The sequence below is a fragment of the Hyla sarda genome, chromosome 4 (assembly GCF_029499605.1).
Source record: "Hyla sarda isolate aHylSar1 chromosome 4, aHylSar1.hap1, whole genome shotgun sequence".
NCBI classification, from domain to species: Eukaryota; Metazoa; Chordata; class Amphibia; order Anura; family Hylidae; genus Hyla; species Hyla sarda.
The window spans coordinates 122,987,289-123,000,021 of NC_079192.1; the positions used below are offsets into that span (position 1 = coordinate 122,987,289).

The following is a 12,733-nucleotide window of genomic DNA, read 5'->3' on the forward strand; positions in this document are numbered from 1 at the left end:
TAATTGTGTTCTCAGAGCTACGGTATATGAGCAGGTGAGGGCTGGAGTGTACAGACAGGTGTCATACAGGTGACTGCGGATAGGTGTCTTACAGGTGACTGTGGACAGGTGACATACATGTGTCATACAGGTGACTGCAGATAGGTGACATACATGTGTCATACAGGTGACTGTGTATAGGTGACATACATGTGTCATACAGGTGACTGCGGATAGGTGATATATGTGTCATACAGGTGACTGCGGATAGGTGATATATGTGTCATACAGGTGACTGCGGATAGGTGACATACTTGTGTCATACAGGTGACTGTGTATAGGTGACATACATGTGTCATACAGGTGACTGTGGACAGGTGACATACATGTGTCATACAGGGGACTGTGTATAGGTGACATATGTGTCATACAGGTGACTGCGGATAGGTGATATACATGTGTCATACAGGTGACTGTATAGGTGACATACATGTATCATACAGGTGACTGCAGATAGGTGACATACATGTGTCATACAGGGGACTGTGTATAGGTGACATATGTGTCATACAGGTGACTGCGGATAGGTGATATACATGTGTCATACAGGTGACTGTGTATAGGTGACATACATGTGTCATACAGGTGACTGTGGACAGGTGACATACATGTGTCATACAGGTGACTGTGTATAGGTGACATACATGTGTCATACAGGTGACTGTGGACAGGTGACATACATGTGTCATACAGGGGACTGTGTATAGGTGACATATGTGTCATACAGGTGACTGCGGATAGGTGACATACATGTATCATACAGGTGACTGTGTATAGGTGACATATGTGTCATACAGGTGACTGCGGATAGGTGATATACATGTGTCATACAGGTGACTGTATATAGGTTACATACATGTGTCATACAGGTGACTGTGTATAGGTGACATACATGTGTCATACAGGTGACTGTGTATAGGTGACATACATGTGTCATACAGGTGACTGTGTATAGGTGACATACATGTGTCATACATGTGACTGTGTATAGGTGACATACATGTGTCATACATGTGACTGTGTATAGGTGACATACATGTGTAATACAGGTGACTGTGTATAGGTGACATACATGTGTCATACAGGTGACTGCGGACAGGTCACATACTTGTGTCATACAGGTGACTGCAGATAGGTGACATACATGTGTCATACAGGTGACTGCAGATAGGTGACATACATGTGTCATACAGGTGACTGCAGATAGGTGACATACATGTGTCATACAGGTGACTGTGTATAGGTGACATACATGTGTCATACAGGTGACTGTGGACAGGTGACATACATGTGTCATACAGGTGACTGTGTATAGGTGACATACATGTGTCATACAGGTGACTGTGGACAGGTGACATACATGTGTCATACAGGGGACTGTGTATAGGTGACATATGTGTCATACAGGTGACTGCGGATAGGTGACATACATGTATCATACAGGTGACTGTGTATAGGTGACATATGTGTCATACAGGTGACTGCGGATAGGTGATATACATGTGTCATACAGGTGACTGTATATAGGTTACATACATGTGTCATACAGGTGACTGTGTATAGGTGACATACATGTGTCATACAGGTGACTGTGTATAGGTGACATACATGTGTCATACATGTGACTGTGTATAGGTGACATACATGTGTCATACATGTGACTGTGTATAGGTGACATACATGTGTCATACATGTGACTGTGTATAGGTGACATACATGTGTAATACAGGTGACTGTGTATAGGTGACATACATGTGTCATACAGGTTGACTGCGGACAGGTCACATACTTGTGTCATACAGGTGACTGCAGATAGGTGACATACATGTGTCATACAGGTGACTGCGGATAGGTGACATACATGTATCATACAGGTGACTGTGTATAGGTGACATATGTGTCATACAGGTGACTGCGGATAGGTGATATACATGTGTCATACAGGTGACTGTATATAGGTTACATACATGTGTCATACAGGTGACTGTGTATAGGTGACATACATGTGTCATACAGGTGACTGTGTATAGGTGACATACATGTGTCATACAGGTGACTGTGTATAGGTGACATACATGTGTCATACATGTGACTGTGTATAGGTGACATACATGTGTAATACAGGTGACTGTGTATAGGTGACATACATGTGTCATACAGGTGACTGCGGACAGGTCACATACTTGTGTCATACAGGTGACTGCAGATAGGTGACATACATGTGTCATACAGGTGACTGCAGATAGGTGACATACATGTGTCATACAGGTGACTGCAGATAGGTGACATACATGTGTCATACAGGTGACTGTGTATAGGTGACATACATGTGTCATACAGGTGACTGTGGACAGGTGACATACATGTGTCATACAGGTGACTGTGTATAGGTGACATACATGTGTCATACAGGTGACTGTGGACAGGTGACATACATGTGTCATACAGGTGACTGTGTATAGGTGACATACATGTGTCATACAGGTGACTGTGGACAGGTGACATACATGTGTCATACAGGGGACTGTGTATAGGTGACATATGTGTCATACAGGTGACTACGGATAGGTGACATACATGTATCATACAGGTGACTGTGTATAGGTGACATATGTGTCATACAGGTGACTGCGGATAGGTGATATACATGTGTCATACAGGTGACTGTATATAGGTTATATACATGTGTCATACAGGTGACTGTGTATAGGTGACATACATGTGTCATACAGGTGACTGTGTATAGGTGACATACATGTGTCATACAGGTGACTGTGTATAGGTGACATACATGTGTCATACATGTGGCTGTGTATAGGTGACATACATGTGTCATACATGTGGCTGTGTATAGGTGACATACATGTGTCATACAGGTGACTGCGGACAGGTCACATACTTGTGTCATACAGGTGACTGCAGATAGGTGACATACATGTGTCATACAGGTGACTGCAGATAGGTGACATACAGGTGACTGCAGACAGGTGACAAACATGTGTGATACAGGTGACTGCGGACAGGTGACATACATGTGTCATACAGGTGACTGCAGACAGTTGACATACATGTGTCATACAGGTGACTGCAGATAGATGACATACATGTGTCATACAGTTGACTGCGGACAGGTGACATACATGTGTCATACAATTGTCTGCAGACAGTTGACATACATGTTTCATACAGGTGACTTAAATTAAGATAGGTGACGTGTCATACAGGTGACTGCGGACAGGCGACATACATGTATCATACAGGGGACTGCAAACCGGTGACATACATGTGTCATAAAGGTGACTGCGGACAGGTGACATACATGTGTCCTACAGGTGACTGCAGATAGATGACATACATGTGTCATACAGATGACTGCAGATAGGTGACATACATGTGTCATACAGGTGACTGCAGACAGTTGACATACATGTGTCATACAGGTGACTTAAGATAGGTGACGTGTCATACAGGTGACTGCGGACAGGCGACATACATGTGTTATACAGGTGACTGCGGACAGGCGACATACATGTATCATACAGGGGACTGCAGACCGGTGACATACATGTGTCATGCAGGTGACTGCAGATAGGTGACATACATGTGTCATACAGTTGACTGCAGATAGGTGACATACATGTGTCATGCAGGTGACTGCAGATAGGTGTCATGCAGATGACTGTGGACAGGTGGCATGCATGTGTCATACAGGTGACTGCAGATAGGTAATATACATGTGTCATACAGTTGACTGTGTATAGGTGACATACTTGTGTCATACAGGTGACTGCGGAGAGGTGACATACTTGTGTCATACAGGTGATGGCAGATAGGTGTCATACATGTGTCATACAGGTGACTGCGGACAGGTGACATACATGTGTCATACAGGTGACTGCAGATAGGTGTCATACAGGTGACAGCAGACAGGTGACATACATGTGTCATAAAGGTGACTGCGGACAGGTGACATACATGTGTCATACAGTTGACTGCAGATAGGTGACATACATGTGTCATACAGGTGACTGCAGATAGGTGACATACATGTGTCATACAGGTGACTGCAGATAGGTGACATACATGTGTCATGCAGGTGACTGCAGATAGGTGTCATGCAGATGACTGTGGACAGGTGGCATGCATGTGTCATACAGGTGACTGCAGATAGGTAATATACATGTGTCATACAGTTGACTGTGTATAGGTGACATACTTGTGTCATACAGGTGACTGCGGAGAGGTGACATACTTGTGTCATACAGGTGATGGCAGATAGGTGTCATACATGTGTCATACAGGTGACTGCAGATAGGTAATATACATGTGTCATACAGTTGACTGTGTATAGGTGACATACTTGTGTCATACAGGTGACTGCGGAGAGGTGACATACTTGTGTCATACAGGTGATGGCAGATAGGTGTCATACATGTGTTATACAGGTGACTGCGGACAGGTGACATACATGTGTCATACAGGTGACTGCAGATAGGTGTCATACAGGTGACAGCAGACAGGTGACATACATGTGTCATACAGGTGACTGCAGATAGGTGACATACATGTGTCATACAGGTGACTGCAGATAGGTGTCAAACAGGTGACAGCAGACAGGTGACATACATGTGTCATACAGGTGACTGCAGATAGGTGACATGTGTCATACAGGTGACTGCAGATAGCTGACATACATGTGTCATACAGGTGACTGCAGATAGGTGTCAAACAGGTGACAGCAGACAGGTGACATACATGTGTCATACAGGTGACTGCAGATAGGTGACATGTGTCATACAGGTGACTGCAGATAGCTGACATACATGTGTCATACAGGTGACTGCAGATAGGTGTCATACAGGTGACTGCAGATAGGTCACATACATGTTTCATACTGGTGACCACAGACAGGTCACATACATGTTTCATACTGGTGACCACAGACAGGTCACATACATGTTTCATACTGGTGACCACAGACAGGTCACATACATGTGTCATACAGATGCTTCTTAAAACACTGGTGGCCAAAACTAGGGTTTCTTTGTACCGATTGTGATCTGGTCCTGCAGATACTGTAGTTTGTGCGTACAACACACGCAACAACGAACTATCATATTTGGCCAGAAGGTGGGGCTACAGACTTTTCACATTCAGACACTCATAGAGATTTGTTGATCACTCTGACTGGTCCTTATATTTGGGTCCATTGTAGACCCTTTACCATTAGTGAAAGCATTCGGGAAAAACTGAGTCAGAACATTTGTCAGATTATTGGTGCCAGGTCTTCTGTAGTGACAACACTAAGGGGAGATTTATCAAAACCTCTGCAGAGGAAAAGTTGACCAGTTGACTTTTGTTTTGATCCTACTCAATCTCTGTTTGAAACTACTGCTAGGTTGCCTTTAATGTTCATGCACACTCTGTATAAGCATTAAATGGAAGATTTATTAAAACCTGTGCAGAGGAAAAGTTGACCAATTGCCCATAGACACCATTTAGATTGCTTCATTTATTTTTCAGAGGCCTTTAAAAAAATAAAATAAATAATAAATGAAGCGAACTGACGGGTTGCTATGGGAAACTCAGCAACTTTTCTTCTGCACTGATGTTGAAAAATCTCTCCCCTTCTGTGTAAGATAAATGGTAGGAAAGTTTTAATGAAGATTATTTAAACAGATGCTTATTTTGCATTCAAGTAACAATATGTTGTGCAAATATGTCCATAGGGGGAATTTATCATTGTCTGTGTAAATCAAGTTATTTTTACCCATTTGCCTGGGCTTATACAGTCATGGCCGTAAATGTTGGCACCCCTGAAATTTTTCAAGAAGATGAAGTATTTCTCACAGAAAAGGATTGCAGTAACACATGTTTGTTCCCTTTGAGCGTATTGGGACTAAACCAAAAAAGGGAGGAAAAAAAGCAAATTGGACATAATGTCACCAAACTCCAAAAATGTTAATGAAGAGGGAGTGTACTGGTTCTCAAGGACACAAGAATATGTGCAGACGTGGATGCAACCGTGACTGAGAATGTAGAATAAACATAAATATGTATGATGTGAAGCCTAAAACACCCAAAAGTATATAGGTAGTGAAAACTAAGGGTTTCTAAATGGTGGTTTATTGAGATATTTAAAATAATGGTACAATAATGATACAATAAAACCAAATTGGATGCCGGCAATCCACTTTGGTAGGTGACAAACAAGGTGTGATAAAAATAGTAAGATGCATCACTGAGGAAGAGCCAACAAGACCTGAAATGCGTTTGACTAACTGAACCTGTGCCACACTTCCGGAGGCCTTGAACGCGTGACACAAACACAAAAAGGAGGTGACAGGCTCTCTCTGCTGTTGCAGAGAGAGACCTGCTGGATTATAAGGTGCAATGCCCAAGGTCCCCTAGGCTTTAACGATCATACTGACATGTCCCTGTTTCTGCATACAATTTGAATATTCTTATGTCATTATATAGTGGTCTATCTCAGTTTGCTTCTGAATTGCATTTTTCCTTAACTTTATTTTTCTTTATGCACAACTTCTTATTCCGTTGCATAAGCCGAGCATCATTGTTTAATCGCTGCCATGGTTACCTTTTCAGTCACATGATACAAAAGATGCAGCGCGCATAGTCGCGTGAAACGACCGGCGTAGCCTCTGAGCGCTTCGGTACCTGTCTCATGTTGCCCCGGGAACCCGTATCTCCGGATGCCTTGACACATTCCTTGCAGTGAGTGCATGCTATTGTTCTTGTTGTGTTATTGCTATTTACTGCAGCTTTATTGCGTGCACCCCGCAGGTGTCAAGTTTTTCACGGGACTTCTATTTGCATCCGCATACGTATCCTTTGTGTTGAAGTGGCAATTATACAGTAGTGCTCTCCTTTTCATTTCCTTGCTCTATTGCATACATTCTGTGCAACACTTCCATTGAGCCGTTCTAACAAGCCTGCCACAGCTTGTCAATGGATCACCTACCACCCTGCACATCATCAAAGTGCGCACTACTCCACGAGGACCCACAAAACAAGACAAGCCAGGACACTGCTCGTCATCGGGGCTTGTCTGTCTGAGGGCACTCTCCCCCGTTTGAAGCTAGAGCACCGCCGCCGCACATTGGGACCTGAAGATCGTGGACGTCCTTCTCCCTGTCATAAGGGTGGGTGGGTGAACCGACCAATTGCCTTTTTTGCCAACCGCCGAGTTGCGCTACAGTTCTCACCCACCATTAATAATTTGCCAAAGTGGTCCGCACATTCGGGACTCCAGCACTTCTCTCATCACACAGTATCCTCATCCATCCTACGTGTCAGCAGAGTCTGTACAAGTGCACACATCAGCACACACAGCAGCAGCGCTGCAAGAGTGGGCACAATTCCACAGTGCTCTTCTGACCCTGCACAAACTGTAACTTTCCATTTATGACAGTGTATACTCTGTGGATTACCATCTATGCAAGCCTTGGACAGTAATTTGGAAGTGATTGGCTGTCAGTTTTGAGAATTTTGAACTATTTTAAATGCTTTTACTATAGCTTTATTAGCTTTATTTACTATTTTTATCACACCTATTTTGTCACCTACCAAAGTGTATTGCCGGCATCCACTTTGGTTTTATTGTATCATTATTGTACCATTATTTTAAATATCTCAATAAACCACCATTTAAAAACCCTTAGATTTCACTACCTAAATACTTTTGGGCGTTTTAGGCTTTACAACATACATATTTATTTTTATTCTAAATTTTCAGTCACGGTTGCATCCTCGTCTGCACATATTCTTATGTACTTGAGAACCAGTACACTCCCTCTTCATTAATATTTATTGCTTGTCAAATTATTTTTGCTTGCCAAAGACCCTGGTGTAATCATTAGGGGTCTACACTGTACTGGATTTTCGGACGATCTGACAGATTGAGCACACCCACTGCCGTTATTTCCTAAACTCCAAAAATGGGCTGGACAAAATTATTGCCACCCTTTCAAAATTGTGGACAAATAAGATTGTTTCACGCACGTGATGCTCCTTTAAACTCACCTGGGGCAAGTAACAGGTGTGGGTAATATAAAAATCACTCCTGAAAGCAGATAAAAAGGAGAGGAGCTCACTTAGTCTTTGGATTGAGTGTCTGTGTGTGCCACACTAAGCATCGGCAATAGAAAGAGGAGAAAAGAACTGTCTGAGGACTTGAGAACCCAAATTGTGGAAAAATATGAACAATCTCAAGGTTCCAAGTCCATCTCCAGATATCTAGATTTGCCTTTGTCCACAGTGCGCCACATTATCAAGAAGTTTGCAACCCATGGCACTGTAGCTAATCTCCCTGGGCATGGACGGAAGAGAAAAATTGATGAAAGGTGTCAACGTAGGATAGTCTGGATGGTGGATAAGCAGCCCCAAACAAGTTTCAAAGATATTCAAGCTGTCCTGCAGCATTTAAATAAAATTAAACGCTATGGCAGGAGAACCAGGAGGACCCCACTGCTGACACAGAGACATAAAAAAGCAAGACTACATTTTGCGAAAATGAACTTGAGTAAGCCAAAATCCTTCTGGGGAAACGTCTTGTGGACAGATGAGACCAAGATAGAGCTTTTTGGTAAAGCACATCATTCCACTGTTTACCGAAAACGGAATGAGGCCTACAAAGAAAAGAACACAGTACCTACAGTGAAATATGGTGGAGGTTCAATGATGTTTTGGGGTTGTTTTGCTGCCTCTGCACTGGGTGCCTTGAATGTGTGCAAGACATCATGAAATCTGAGAATAACCAACAGATTTTGGGTCGCACTGTACAGCCCAGTGTCAGAAAGCTGGGTTTCGTCTGAGATCTTGGGTCTTCTAGCAGGACAATGACCCAACATATATGTCAAAAAGCACTCAGAAATGCATGGCAACAAAGCACTGGAGAGTTCTGAAGTGGCCAGCAATGAGTCCAGATCTAAATCCCACCTGTGGAAAGATCTTAAAATTGCTGTTGGGAAAAGGCAGGCCGCCTTTTCCCAACAGCAATTTTAAGATCTTTCCACAAGTGGGATTTAGATCTGGACTCATTGCTGGCCACTTCAGAACTCTCTAGTAAAATAAATAAGAGAGACCTGGAGAAGTTTGCAAAGGAAGAGTGTGCCAACATTCCAGCTGAGAGGTGTAAGAAGCTTATTGATGGTTATAGGAAGCAACTGATTTCAGTTACTTTTTCCAAAGGGTGTGCAACCAAATATTAAGTTAAGGGTGCCAATCATTTTGTCCAGGACATTTTTGGAGTTTGGTTTGACATTATGCCCAATTTTTTTTTCCTCCCTTTTTTGGTTTAGCAAGAAGCATATGTGAATCAGCTCACCCCATGCCCACGACACGAGCATGGTGCGATCCGTGTAGCGTCCAGTGAATAAAGATGGCATACTGAGCTGGAGTTCCTTGTTTTTCTGCTTCCTTTTTGGGTTTAGTTCCAATACTTACAACGGGAATAAACATGTGTATAGCAAAACATGTGTTACTGCAATATTTTCTGTGAGAAATACTTAATTTTCTAGAAAAATTTAAGGGGTGCCAACATTTATGGCCATGACTGTATACTGTCCCCTTAGTTCTGTATATGTCCAGTTTATGTATTTCATCTACCTCCTACTACGATTGTTGGTCATCTTTGTTTGGCCACGATCATTGCGGCCTCTTTTGTTCAACAGCACATGCGGCAGCCAATTTTTCCTTAGCCCCATTATGGAGTTATGTAATTGGCGTTCTCTAGTATACAACACAGCTCCTCTCGCGATACCCCGACCACGGGACTGCGAGAGATGCACCTACATGACTAGCCGCGTCTCACGCCATTTTCGGTCTCCACTCTCCACCTTGCTGCGGACCAGGTGTGTTTCCCGTTCCCCTATTGGCACACATCTGGTGTATATATCACGGTCATCCCAGTCCACACCACTCCTAGACAAAGCTGCTCCAGGTGAAACGCATCGGAGGTGTGGTGCTGGGGTGAGTCCTGTGACCATTGCATGAGCCTGTCTTTTTCTCTTTATCTTACCCATTGTTACTATATTATATCCATTGCTATTCTTATGGTAATTGCTGCTAGTTGCATAGTCACTTTTGCCTTTCTTTGGCTCTTGCACGTTCTATGTATATCACTTGTTTTTTTATTTATTTAATAACTTGGCACAGTATTGAATCTAATTTATTGATTATTTGTTATGCACTTATCTCACAGTGTGGCATTTGATTTATCTACTTAGCATTGGTTTTGGATATTATTAATTGGGTGTATCCCACTGCACCTTTGTCAGCACAAGCACTTTATAATAGCACAACCAGGCTCTGTGCGCTATCCATTATACATTATATACTACTACTTTTTATCCTCTGGTCACACAGGATTTTTCACCCCAGTACCCATCTTGTTTTTTATCTTTTTAATCGTATTTATACCCTTAATATATTTGATTCTGTATGGATGCTTTTTAATAAAAAAGAATTAAAAAAAATATATTTTTAACCATATATTGCAGTCAGTTTTACTTTCTTTTTTTGGGGGGTCTCACATTCTTGGTGTGGTTTATACACCTTTTTAGATGATATTATTATTGTATATTTTTTCTATTTAAAAGCTATATTGCTTTGACACCTTCATTGGTTTACCCATATGTATTCCTTTTATAACCTTTCCTTTTTTATTTAACTTGCACCACATTTTTACATTGAAAGTTGAACTTACGTTTTAAGTTAAGAGTTTTATAATCCTTTCCTATGTTTAGATTCTTAAATATTTTGTTGAGGCCATTTTTACTTTTTAAATAGCCAAGCTCAACAGCTTGCTAGGTTCTGTAAATTTTCTTTTAGGCCAGTTCCACACTAACACAAAACACTAACTTGCCACTTTATTAGGTACACCTTGCTAATACCAGGTTGGACCCCCCATTTGCCTTCAGAACTGTCTTCATTCTTTGTGGCATACTTTCTATAAGGTGCTGGAAACATTTCTCAGAGCGTTTGGTCTATATGGACATGATGGCATCACACAGGTGCTGCAGATTTGTCCGCATCTATAATGTGAATCTCCTGTTCCACCACATCCCAAAGGTACTCGATTGGATTGAGATCTGGTGACTGTGGTGGCCATTGGAGTACAGCGAATGTATTGTTATGTTCAAGGAACTAGTTGAAATGATATCCGCTTTGTGACATAATGCATTATCTTGCAGGAATAGCCATCAGAAGATGTGAACACTGTGGTCATAATGAGATGGACATGGTCAGCATCAATATTTAGGTAAGCTGTTGTGTTAAATGATGCTCAATTAGTACTAAGGGGCCCAAAGTGTGCCAAGAAAATGTCCCCCATATCATTACACCACCAGCCTGAACCCATTCATACAAGGCAGGATGGATACATGCAGCTGGAATCGAAACTCATCAGACAAGGCAATGGTCTTTCAGTCTTCTATTGTCCAACTTTGGTGACCCTGTGCGATTTGTAGCCTCAGTGGCCTGTTCTTAACTGACAGGAGAGGCACCCGGTGTGGTCTTTTTCTGCTGTAGCATATCTGCTTCTAGGTACACGTGTTGTGCGTTCAGAGATGGCATTCTACATACCTTGGCTGTGACCAGTGGTTATTAGAGTTACTGTTGCCTTTCTGTCACCTTGAACCAGTCTGCCTATTCTCCTCTGACCTTTGACATCAACAAGGCATTTTCGTTTACATAACTGTGGCTCACTGCAGTGTTAAAACTAACGTAAATGCCTTTTCTTCGCTATTCTGATACTTGGTTTGAATAGCAAGTTGTTTTGACCACATCTAAATGCCTAAATGCATTGAGTTTCCACTGATTTGCTATTTAAGCAATTGAACCTAATAAAGTGGCCAGTAAGTGTACAGGCTTATTTCAGTGTCCTTCTAAAGGCTGCAAGTCCTGAACTGACCTGATGATGCTTCCAGTTCTGGTCACTAGACCTAAAGTCGCCCAACAGCTGTAATAAGGACGCAGAAATGCACCTTTGTTACATTTGTATGAAACTGGCTTAGGCTGGGTCCACACTACGTTTTGTCCCATACGGGAGCGCATACGGCAGGAGGGAGCTAAAACCTCGCGCTCCCGTATGTGACCGTATGCGCTCCCGTATGTCATTCACTTCAATGAGCCGACCGGAGTGAAACGTTCGGTCCGGTCGGCTCATTTTTGCGCCGTATGCGCTTTTACAACCGGACCTAAAACCGTGGTTGACCACGGTTTTAGGTCCGGTTGTAAAAGCGCATACGGCGCAAAAATGAGCCGACCGGACCGAACGTTTCACTCCGGTCGGCTCATTGAAGTGAATGACATACGGGAGCGCATACGGTCACATACGGGAGCGCGAGCTTTTAGCTCCCTCCTGCCGTATGCGCTCCCGTATGGGACAAAACGTAGTGTGGACCCAGCCTTAAACTGCAGACTAGTTTGTATTTTTATACATGTGGCATAATAGTCCTGATTTACTAAGAGTGGAGTGTAGTTTCTTTGTAGGTTTTGATTCCTGACAGGTATTTTTCCATGGTATTTACTAATATTTCCCTACGTTTTACCTTTTCTTACACATGCTCTGATCTGTGGAGTTTTCCAGAGCTCAAATCCACCACATTTTCCGTGGAAACCTTAGTAAATATTTTGAGCTTTTTTGAAAATGTCTGGAAAATGCCATGCCCCT

The 12,733-nt window shown here is 42.6% G+C and overlaps 1 protein-coding gene across 5 annotated transcripts in view; it reads left to right on the plus strand.

Annotated features, from left to right (window-relative positions):
• The window catches only part of ZNF710 (zinc finger protein 710), a 156,266-nt gene that overhangs the window by 228 nt on the left and 143,305 nt on the right, over positions 1–12,733 (plus strand). For 4 of the 5 annotated variants that reach the window (XM_056571999.1, XM_056571990.1, XM_056572004.1 and 1 more), the window contains exon 2: positions 11,253–11,320. The gene's annotated coding sequence lies outside the window, so the exon portion shown is untranslated. Of the gene's footprint in view, positions 35–11,252; positions 11,321–12,733 lie in introns of all 5 variants that reach the window. The other variant, XM_056571998.1, reaches the window with a different exon arrangement.